The sequence below is a fragment of the Dromiciops gliroides genome, chromosome 5, assembly GCF_019393635.1.
Source record: "Dromiciops gliroides isolate mDroGli1 chromosome 5, mDroGli1.pri, whole genome shotgun sequence".
Taxonomy (NCBI): Eukaryota; Metazoa; Chordata; class Mammalia; order Microbiotheria; family Microbiotheriidae; genus Dromiciops; species Dromiciops gliroides.
In genome coordinates this window covers 79,301,929-79,313,709 of record NC_057865.1, presented here as the reverse complement: position 1 = coordinate 79,313,709, position 11,781 = coordinate 79,301,929, and the positions used below count along the sequence as shown (strand labels likewise).

Sequence of the window (11,781 nt, the reverse complement as noted above, 5' to 3'; positions counted from 1 at the left end):
TAATAAATATGTTGTCAATCTAACTGCATATCTAAATAACTGGTTCTTTTCATCCATTTGTTTTTCCCAAATAGATGATTGGACCAAAATTTTTGAGCACATCAGCTTTCCCAGGAGGATTATATTGTTTCAGGCAGGGGTCATTGCATGTAACAGAGTTTTATCTTGAAATAAGAAAATTTAGAAGACCTTACTATCTCCAGGAAATCTCTCTTCACCTTAGACTCTTTAATGTGTCCCTTCCATGACAGGGGTTGAACACTTTTGTTGAGCATGCATTGCCATTAGTAACCAAAGTATTATAAAATATTTTTCTCTTTTGTAATATCTTTTAAAAATTCTCATAATTTTTATGTATACATTGGAGATACTTTTTCAAAAAGGAGCTTTTAAGGAAATATTGTGCTCTATTAAGCCTTTTTAAGTCAATAAATAGAAAAAAGTGGAATTTTGTTTTCCCTATATTTTCAAGTTAAGTATGAGATGAACGCACATACTATATCACTTTTAAAACTTATTTCTAACTAATTTCCTATTAATTCACTTACCAAAGATGCCCTTAATAAATATATGTAATATTACCATTTAAAACGTTTATAAAGTGCTCACTTCCACAGCACGTCTTTTAAAATGGAAGTGATATAGAGAAAATGAAGATGGTCCCTGTGCAAGGTTGACATGCAAATTTGCAAAGCATTCTACATTTTTAATGCCTGTATATGGGCATCTTTATGAATTAGGCAATTTTCTATTACCATACCACAAAATCGGATAGATTTTGTTGTTATTGTTGTTGTTAATTAAGTATATAAGGTTAGACAAGGTCACTCTTGGGATACTTTATGCTTAAGAACAAGAGAAGAAAAGCAAATTATTTCCTACAAAGTGAGATATGGAAGGGTTAATTGGGTTGGTATAGAGTATCAGTGATGGACCTAGATTTTGCCAAATTGGGAATATGCTTTCTCCCCAGTTTTGAGGCAAATTTTGAGCATGCTAGATTTAGGGGATACATTTTATTATTCTTTGATTATCATACAGAAGCACAGTATTATAGGTTATATAATATTTGGTTTTTGAGTCAGAATTATTTGAGTTCAAATGTCTTCTGTGACACTTATTAGTTATGTGATCCTGCAAATGCCACTTTAACTCTTGGTCACTCAAGTGATGTTTCAAGTTTGATCTATTAAGTTATATATTGAGCATTGTGATGTCTTGATGTCAGGTACCTAGAAATCCTTGCAGTCAAGAAATCATAGTTCCTTCTTTTATTCAAATACTCGATGACAATAAATATGATTTACTGTCATTTCAAAATGCTGCATTATCAGTGAGAAAGATGTCTAATTTGCAGGGACTAAAACAGCTTGATATAGTCATATATTCCTTGCTGAGTAGTAATCACTCAAAAATACACAGTTCATATTTATAGCTGCTATTTGAGGCTAGAGTACTTAATCTAGGAAGGATACTAAATAGAAAGAAAATGCTATCATGATTATTACTCTGATACTACTCAACATGCTTATTACTCATCTCCCCCAAATTATGTACCATTTAAAAATTATATGGTATTCTATGATATTTCTCTACTTAATTAATATGCTAGTACAAGGAACATACAAAGTCATTATTTCTTGACATTAATGAAATCAACTTTTCCAGCACAATTTGAATAGGCAATTAAACAACAATGCATTAAAATACATTAAAACCAGGTCAGCTGATTTGCATTTCTAACAATATACCCACACTTCCATGAAGGGTAATCTTAAACCTTTTTCCCCCAGAGCAGCCAGTACATCTTTATCATAAAATTCCAAATGTTTCAACAATAGCCAATTGTTAAGAAATAGACATTTATTTTCAGCACCCATTGATTAATTACTTAGTCAATGACACAGAAACTAGAGAACAAAGGAGTGCATTATAATAATGCATAGGCATTAAACCATCTTCATTAATAGGTTCTTGTGAATTTGGCTTAGCATAAAACCAAATATGCCATAAAGGCAGCCAAGAAGTATGGACTTTACATATTTCTTGAAAACGCCTGGTGAAGGAAAGGAAAGACTCAATTATGCCCCTGACCTTAGTAAGACTACTTTGTTCACAGACACATTCTAGGTTAACTGAATGAAAATCATTGTGATAGCATATGTTTAACCCTGGTATGTGTAGTAATGTTATTAATAAAATAAGCTATTGGCTGCAATTAGTATCTAGAAGTCCAATATTATCTATAATCACAATCTGTTGAGGATTAGACACAACAATAACAATCGAGCTGTGATTTTTGCTATGACAATTTAGTGGCCTAAAGCACAAATGATTTAGATAATCACAATGGAGGAAAATGATTATTGAAACATAATTTTAGAAAAGAAGGTACTTAAGAATGAAGTTCTGCCTGCAAATTCCTCTATGCTGACAGATTTATTGAAATGTGATATCATTATTACCATATTATTTAATGTTTCTTCCAGCTTCATATCATAGTGTTATTTTAAATTTTAGTAATAGGCCAGTCTCCCTCGAATATGATAACACCAAAATTAATGAAGGTATAGGTAGCATATCTTTGACAAAATATTGAACATAGGGGAATTTTCTCTATGGCTACACTTCTATGATTAATATAGGTCATATTGACCACTTGTATGCTTTTGAGTAAAACAATAACAATAACAACAACAACAACAAAACTCCTGATAAGGAAGTTTATTTTTGTTTACCTCTCTCCTGATATGCTCTTTCAGTGACTCTGTCTTGCCTTTTTTCCTCATTAATATCCTCATGCTACTTTCTTATTTTTAATCATAAAAAAGTATTTTTATTATTTTCCAGTTACATGTAAAGATAGTTTTCAACATTTGTTTTTTGATCATAAAAGTATTTTATTATTGTCTAGTTACAAGTAGAGATAGTTTTCACCATTTTTAAAAATAAGATTTCTAGTTTCAAAATTTTCTTCCACCCTCCCTTCCCTGCCCCCTCCCCAAGATACAAAGCAATCTGAAATAGGTTATATATGTACAATCACATTAAACATATTTCTGCATTAGTCATGTTGTGAAAGAAGAATCAGAACAAAAGGGAAAAACTTCAAAAAAGAAAAACAAAAAACAAAAAAAGTAGAAATAGTATGGTTCGATCTGCATCCTGATTCCACACTTCTTTTTTTTTCCTGGATATGGAGAACATTTTCCACCACGAGTCCTTTGGAATTACCTTGGATATCATTGTATTGCTGGGAAGAGCCAAGTATGTCACAGTTGATCATCACACAATATCATTGATACAATATCATTTCACTCAGTATCAATTCATGTAAGTCTTTCCAGGTTTTTCTGAAATCCACCTGCTTATCATTTCTTACAGGACAATAATATTCCATTACATTCATATACCACAACTTGTTTAGCCATTCCCCAATTAATGGACATCCCCTCAATTTCCAAGTTTTTTGCCCCACAAAAAGAGCAGCTTTAAATATTTTTGTACATGTGGGTCATTCCTCAGGCTTCTTTCTAGCCCCTCAAAATGTCCATACTGAACTTCTGGTTAAGATGGTTGGCTGAGTGGAAGTATGCCTTTCAGTTCCCTATAAATTTATCCATTAAAAACATTTTTGAAAATCACAATAAACAGAATAATGATCAAGAAATCCATTGAGAATTTACAGTAAGCAATTTCATCTAATCCATAACAATGAGAACAAAATAATAATCTAGAAACCCGTGGGTAATAAGTAAAGGACTCCCCCCTTTTGCCCCCAGGAAACCAGTATCTGCATTCAGGCAAACCAGATTATAAACTCCCAGTTTGAACAAAGACAACAAGAGAAGAAGGTTCCCTCACTAAAGCCCTAGAGCCATCCAAAACCCTCAACTGGAATTTTGGAAGATGCCTTGTGTGGCACAAAATCAAAGCAGCATTGACTAATCCGAGCATGACAATATTCAGATTTAGAAACACTAGGTGCATTTTTTCCCCCTCAACCAATCAATCAGCAAATGAATATACAGCACCTGCTATATACCACTTTGGTAGGGATACTATTGCAAAGAAAAAAAAATTATCCCTACTCATTATGAGCTTACATTCTAACAGAATATAAGAGAATATATATTTTATAAATATAAAGTTAATAAATGCACATATATTTGCATCTAGTGATGCAGTAAATAGAGCAGTGAACCCAGAGTCTTGAAGTCTTGAATTCAAATCTCACTTTAGATACATACTAAATGTGTGACCCTGGGCAAGTCATTTAACCTTTTATATCTCAGTTTCCTCATCTGTAAAATGGGGATGAAAAAAGTTTCTACTTTCCAAGGTTTGTGAGGATAAAATAGAAATTTATAGAGTAGTGTGCAAACTCCCCAAAGTTCTATATAAATGCTAGTTATTATTATTATTATTATTATTGAAGGCAGAGTAATTAAATTAAAAATACTATGAGAGAGAGGGACCTCGTAGTAGATGGAATCAGGCATATGGTGCATGAGTTGAATGAAGAAGTAGTACCAATCTTTTAATATTAGACTAAGACAGGTCACTTTCAGAAAATTAGTATTTTCAAAGTTTTCTTTTTTGGGGGAGGGGGCAATGAGGGTTAAGTGACTTGCTCAGGATCACACAGCTATTAAATGTCAAGTGTCTAAGGCTGGATTTGAACACAGGTCCTCCTGACTTCAGGTCCGGTGCTTTAGCCACTGTGCCACCTAGCTGCCCCTCTTCAAAGGTTTTTGAGGGAATAAAATAAATAAAAGCAAAAGACTTGGAGTGGTTCTCTTCTAAAGGTTTTAAGAGGGGATAGAAAAAGGATGGTAACAAGATTGCATCAGCATAGAAAGAAGAAATAAGGGGGTGACAATGCTCAAAATTGAGGTACATGAGAAGATTATGTAAACATGGAGAAAAGACATCCAATGAAAGTCATTCTTATCTAAAATGGACAATGGAGTACTGAATACACACAGAGGTTCTTTAAAAAAAAATAAATACACATAATTCAACATGAAAAAAGTCTGGGATGAGGAAAGGGAGATTGAGATGGGGCATCATACAATGGTAGTGGCAAGGGGAGATAAAATAGAAAAAGAAATCGAGGAATGGATAAATAAACTGTTGTATGTGAACATAACAAATGACAGATGGTTTCAGAGAATCCTTGGAATCAAGCTCTGGTGCATAGTCAACAACAACAACAACAACTGAAACAAGAATAGCATTTACATGATATTTTAAGCTTTGCAAAGCACTGTACCTGTTATTTCATTTTATTTTACAATAACCCTGTGAATGAGGTGCTACTATTATCCCTGATTTACAGATTGAAACTGAGTCTAGGGGACTTGTTCAGGGGCACATAGTAAGTCTCTGAGGTAGGGTTTAAAAACAGGTTACCTGACTCCAAGGCCACTGCTCTTATCCTCTACATGAACCAGAGAAGTGACAAGAACTAGGAGAACAACTTATAGAATACTAATAATATTGTAAAGAAAAACAACTTGGGGTGGGGGGCAGCTAGGCAGTGCAGTTGATAGAGCACTGACCCTGGATTCAGGAGGACCTGAGTTTAAATCCTGCCTCAGACACTTAACACTTAGTAGCTGTGTGACCCTGGGCAAGTCACTTAACCCCAATTGCCCCACCCAAAAAAAACAAACAACAAAACAAACAAACAAAAACAACTTTGAAAGCCTTAAGAATTTTTAGCAGAGCATTGACTAATCAGCTTTCCAAAGGACTTATGTGAAGCATGTTATTTATGTTCTGACAGGTGATGAATTCAAGTTACTGAAGATGTCCACTGCTGTGAGGACCACTGTGTGGATTTGTTCTGCTTGACTATGCTTATTTATTACAAGTCTTCCTTGCCCTTTTATTGGTGGGTGTGGTGAGTAGTTCAGGTAAAAACTGGACTAGACCTCTAGGGTTATTTAAGAGGCAGCTCAGAGGTACAGTGGATAAAACCAGGAAAATATGAGTTCCAATCTGATCAAATGACTCTGGGAAAGTTAGTATCTCTCTGCCTCAGTTTCTGAAACTATAATATGGGGATGGTAAAAGCACCTACCTTTCAGTATTATTATGAAGATTAAGTGAAATGATGTTTGTAAAGCACTCAGCACAGTGCATGGCTATCTATCTATCATCTATCTATCAATCTATCATTTTCAATTCTATAGAGATGTGATTTTCATACTATTTATTTTTTTTAGATCCTTCATGGATTCTTAAGAAAATAATGTGATAATTTCACTTTTTGGCAGCCATATCACAGATTTTTAAATTAATAAATAATTTGAAAGTAAGGAAATTTCATATTTTTTATTTGAAAAGTGAAAGAGAAAATAAAGATGTTGGATGATAGAAGGATTACATAAAAACAAAATTTCCCAGAGATTGTAGAATTTTTGATGTTGTAGAAAGTACACTGTAGGGGACCTCGGTTTTAACTTTGGTTTCAACTTAGATCCCATTGTGTCTATTGCTTTTTTCTGAGAAATAGAGGTGAAATATCTCCCCTATATCATCTCAGGTTTCTTGAGAGGAATATTCTGCATATATTGCCTGCAGATCAATTATAATGATTTAAGTCCCAGATCAGTAAGATTCAGTTTAATTTTTTAAACTACTTTTTTGTGATACTCTATAATCTTAATATCTATTCTTATTGATACACTCTGTTTTAGAGGGTGCCTTACTGGGCTTAGGGGCAAGAAGACCGAGGTTCAAATCCTGCCTCTAACACTTCCTGGCTATGATCTAGGACTAGTCTTATAAAATCTTCATGCGTTAGGAACTCTAGGATTTGTTTTCTATGTCAGAAACTGGTTGGGATATGTGTTAAGCATATTCCCGTAATGACCATTTCCCACCTGGTAAAAACACGTATCTTTCATGTATGACATTACTTGTTTCTCAGTGCTTAGAAGACTAGACACCCAATAAATATTGATTAAATTGACAAAAAAAGAAAAGAAAAGGAGAAAGAAGAGGTCCATTGAGACATTTTAAAAACTCCACAATGAAGTTTAAAAGTAAATTCAGGAAATAGAGAGGAGGTGTATGGTGTTTGAAATAGGTTGAATATGTGTATGTGGAAAAAACATATATGTATGTACATATATATAATATACAATAAAGAGATAAATGTATACATTATTTGTAAGTATATACTCCATATTTAAATATAGATATAAAGCAAATATTATAGAATAGATATTGATGGTTTCAGGTAAAATCAACTTTTTCTGTTTAATTTTGTATATGAAAATACTCATAGAGTTTGTTGGGTTTCATTAAATTTAGAATATTTTAAAGGGACCCTTCAAAGGAAAAACATTTAGGAAAGGTGAGTCCTATCTCCCTCCCTCTATCCCTATCTACATCTGCTTTCAACTTGGTTGGAATTAATTAATACCTGAAATGCCAACATTAAAGATTCATTTCTCTGTCCCCTGTTTTATCAGCTAACTCATTGGAAAGAATCAGATAAATTAATTAGAACTGTCATTAAATGAATTATAAGGCTAAATATGAACCTCTCTGTATGATCACAGTAAATATAATCTTTGCTTCCCAATTTTGTCGGATGTTCAGTTGTCATTTTGAATTGGTTCATTGTATTTGTTATCATTTATCATTGATGTTTCATGTGTATTAATATAAAGCAGTAGGGTATAATGAAATGAACACTGGAGTCCAAAGACAGGTTGGAATTCTATTTCCATTTTTCATGAACTAAATGACTGTAAGCTTCTCTTATCTTTAGTATCTTCAACTGCAGGAAGGAGATAATACTTCTTGCACTAAATTCCTGACATTATTTGGGAGATTGAATGAAAATAATTTATAAGGAGCTTTATAAATGTGTTACTATTATTATTATTGTGTTCTCACTTAGATGATAAGCTCCTTAAAGGAAAGAACCTTATCATGTACTATGTATACTCAAAACTATTGACCTACAGTATCTTGTTTTAGTGACATTTAACTGAAATAAAATGATAACCAAAACAAGGAATTCAAAAAAGTATGTAAACTATGTTAGCCTGCATCTAGTAGAGTGCCTGTTTAATAATTACTTATAGAAGAGGCAGCTAGTTGGCGCAGTGGATAGAGCACCGGCCCTGGGCTCAGGAGGACCTGAGTTCAAATTCAGCCTCAGACACTTGACAGTTACTAGCTGTGTGATCGGGGGCAAGACACTTAACCCTCGTTGCCCCACCCCACCGTCCCAAAAAGAAGAAAAAATAATTACTTGTAGAATGCCTAAATAAATGTCTACTAATAATAAACTAATACTTTTAATATTAACCAGGTACTGTGCTCAGTACTTTACAATTTATCTCATTTGATCCTGACAACAAAACTGGGAAGTAGGTGCCATTATTTTCCCATTTTACAGATGAGGAAACTGAGGTTAACAGAGATTAAGTAACTTGCTAGACATAGCTAGTAAATGTCTGAGGCTGGATTTGAACTCAAATCTTTCTGATTCCAAACCTAGTAATTTATCCACTGAGCCACATAGCTGCACTCAGCTCCTTTGTGATAATTAGACTTAATAATTTTTAATCAACATTCATAGTTGCTGATTAGCTCATTTTTTGAAACTAAACTTTTATTTCAGTTAAAAGGTCTACTTCCTGCCCTTTGCAAAATAACTTTGTGTACATGTATTATAAGGGATAGAGTAGATAATATAATATAGATGTACATCCCCTGTGATGGGTTGTTACTCTTAACAGCTCCATGAAATGGGTGAGTTTATTTGATTCTATTTTATTGCTGAAAATAAGGGATTGACTCAAAGTGGCAGAGAGAGTAAGACCTACATTTGCACCTGAAATCCCTCCTATTCCAGAGAAGCCAATGAGCCAAAGAATCAGAGAGCTATTCACAAAGAAGCCATATGATCACTCCTTCTCCCCCCTACTTGTGTAAATGTCTAGATCAAAGCTTTTCAAACTGTGGGTCACAAACCCATATTGGATTGTATAACTAAATGTGGAGGTCACAAAAATCTGGCAGCAAATGTTTGATTTGCATGTCTATTTTATATACCTATATACCCAGGGTTGTGTAAAAATTTCTTGGGCAACAAAGGGTCACAAGTGGAAAACGTTTAAGAAATCCTGGTTTATACTAGAGGCCCCCATTTTAAAAAAAGTAAGATCAATTTGTCATTTCCCTGAAGCCATGGGATCACTATGTGGGGTGGGTATAATTCTAGGGGATATTTGGGAAACAATCAAGAAGGATGTAAGTATTGATGATGAAGTTTTTGCAATGTGAGACCAGAGAGAATTTGACTTTGTTCACCTTCCTTCTGGGAAGGGATTCATCTTTTAGGAATGAGATCTGGCAAATCCTCGTAGTGTAGAACTCCTGTCCAGATCATCCAGCAAATGTAAACAATTTTTGAATTGATGAACCTAGGGAGGATGTTTGTCTCTATGATTCAGAATTGTCCAGAATTCCTTTCGCTTAAATTGTTTTAATGAGAAATCAGCATCATATAGTAGAAAGAACTCTGTATTTGGAGTTAGAAGATCAGGATTCAAATTCTTTTTCAACTGTTTACTACTTGGGTGATGTCAGACAAATCATGTAATTCCTAAGTCTCAGTTTCCTCATCTAAAAAAGAGGAAGTTGAACTAGCAAATTAAGAGATGCTTAAATAAATTAGTTTTTTTTTTTTTGAGGAGCAAAGATAGTCTTTCTCTAGGCCACTGGCAATTACCTTTTTTTTGAGTACTTTTAAGGTATAATTTACTGTTAGTTGCTGTTCATGATATATGGAAGTATCAGTCAGTTCCTACCCTCAAGAAACTAATAGTCTGGTTGGGAAGATGTGACATGAGCAGGAAAGAGGTAAATGATAATACAAAAAATTAATAATTTCAAACAACAGAAAGTTCTAAAGGTAAAAGAGAGTCTATAATTTTCTGGAAATTCTTCAAAGATTAGGTAGGACTTGGCATGGCCTTTGCAAGATCTGTAAGGATAGAGAAGAGAGAAGGTACTTGAGGTCACTGAAAAAGGCACAAATAAGTGTTGTTGTTCCGGTTCAGTTGTTTCAGTCCTGTCTGACTGGTTGTGACTCCACTTTGGGTTTTCTTGGCTAAGTTACTGGAGTGAATTGTCATTTCCATCTCCAATGCATAAATAGCATATTGTGAAGATCAATTATAAGAGCAGTAAACAAGACTGATGAATCTTTATGGATAATAATTATCAATAAAGATTTCTCCAAAACCAGAGATAAGAAGCAGATTATTGTATTCAGTTGAAAATGTGGCACTGTGCTGATGCCCAAGTCATTCCATGACTACAAGTGAGGAAATTTTGAAAGCTTGAATTTATTCCTAGTCTCAAGAGTCACATTATATCATGTGGCACTTTAGTTTACCAACTAAATGCTCCCTTAGAGAAAAGCAATACAGACTTTTTGAATAGATGACATTCTTATGGGTGAGCAGGAGGAATTTTAGAAGCTACTTTTAATACCTCTGTATGTGATATGGTGTTTTGGTGTTTGTATCTGTGGATGCATTCCTTCCTTGTAAATACTTTTTCCTGTCCTTGTTAAATTTTCTGAAAGAGTTGCAAGTAGAGGTTTGCATGCTTCTGTACTTAATCTATCCAGTTTGATCTCATTCTTTACTAGACTCATTTTCTTCCTGACTATGCTTTGAGTGATTTTCTGCAGTTTTACAAAACATCTACAAATTTCATTAAAAGTTTATCACTCATGTTTATTCAACCAGAATGGTGACAAAATCATTGTCCCATTTTTAAAAAGTGATTCAGGAATTATTATAGTTATTATCCATTCTATAATACCCCTTTACTTCATCTTACCTAGTCTCATTTATCTTTCCTTTCTTTTTCCCTATTGTCAATACATATGCCATTAAATGAAGCTGTCTTTGCTCTTCCATTCCTTTAATTGAGCTTCCCTTCATACTCACATAGAAATGTCCTGAGAACAAATTCTTTTCCACCAACCATAACAAACCTATCCTAAAATTTGCATTCTTTTGCTGATGATTTTCATTATTTTCTTATGTAGTAAAATACATACATGTACCTAAATATATGCTTGCAAATATATCAGAACTGCAAGGGGTCATAGATTGAGCATAAGAAGTTGGGACATAGGGACTTGGGGTGAGGCTAAAAGGAAAGTTTAGCACAGAACTTTTAAAAATTGTCATGAATTTTTATTCACCTCAATTACATTTGGCTATTAGATTCATTATAATTATTCTAGTCTATTGAGGTAATTTTGCATTGTGATTATTATCCAGAGCATTGCTAATCCTTCCTGATTTATGAAGTCCACTTTTTTGGTATACCATCAACACTATACCTAATGTCTACATTTCTGACACCCATTCACATATGCAATCTCTTTGCTATCTAACTTCATCCCCACTATTTCACTTAGATTGCTTTCTAAGAGATCATTCATTCATTCATTCATTCATCTCTGTCTGTTTATGCCAAATCCAAAGGACCTTTTTCTGTTTCCATCTTCTTTTAGTTTTTGAAATAACAAAATATCCTCCTCTCTTCTAACCCATCCTTCCTTGTCTTTATTTCCCAGACTTTATTGTTGGTATTTCCCAAGTTTATCTTCTTAGTCTACTTGTTTTCTTTCTGCATTGTTTTTCTCAAATCTCATTCACTCTATATCTCCATGCCAAATCTCTTTTCTTATCATCAGGCCTCTATAACAAACTGTGTGGGACACAT

The 11,781-nt window shown here is 33.8% G+C and overlaps 1 non-coding gene across 1 annotated transcript; it reads left to right on the top strand.

The window, feature by feature from the left end:
• Window positions 1–601: 601 nt before the first annotated feature.
• Window positions 602–708, top strand: LOC122730221. The gene has a single exon (XR_006353424.1). It is a non-coding gene; the product is annotated as a U6 spliceosomal RNA (small nuclear RNA).
• Window positions 709–11,781: the final 11,073 nt, after the last annotated feature.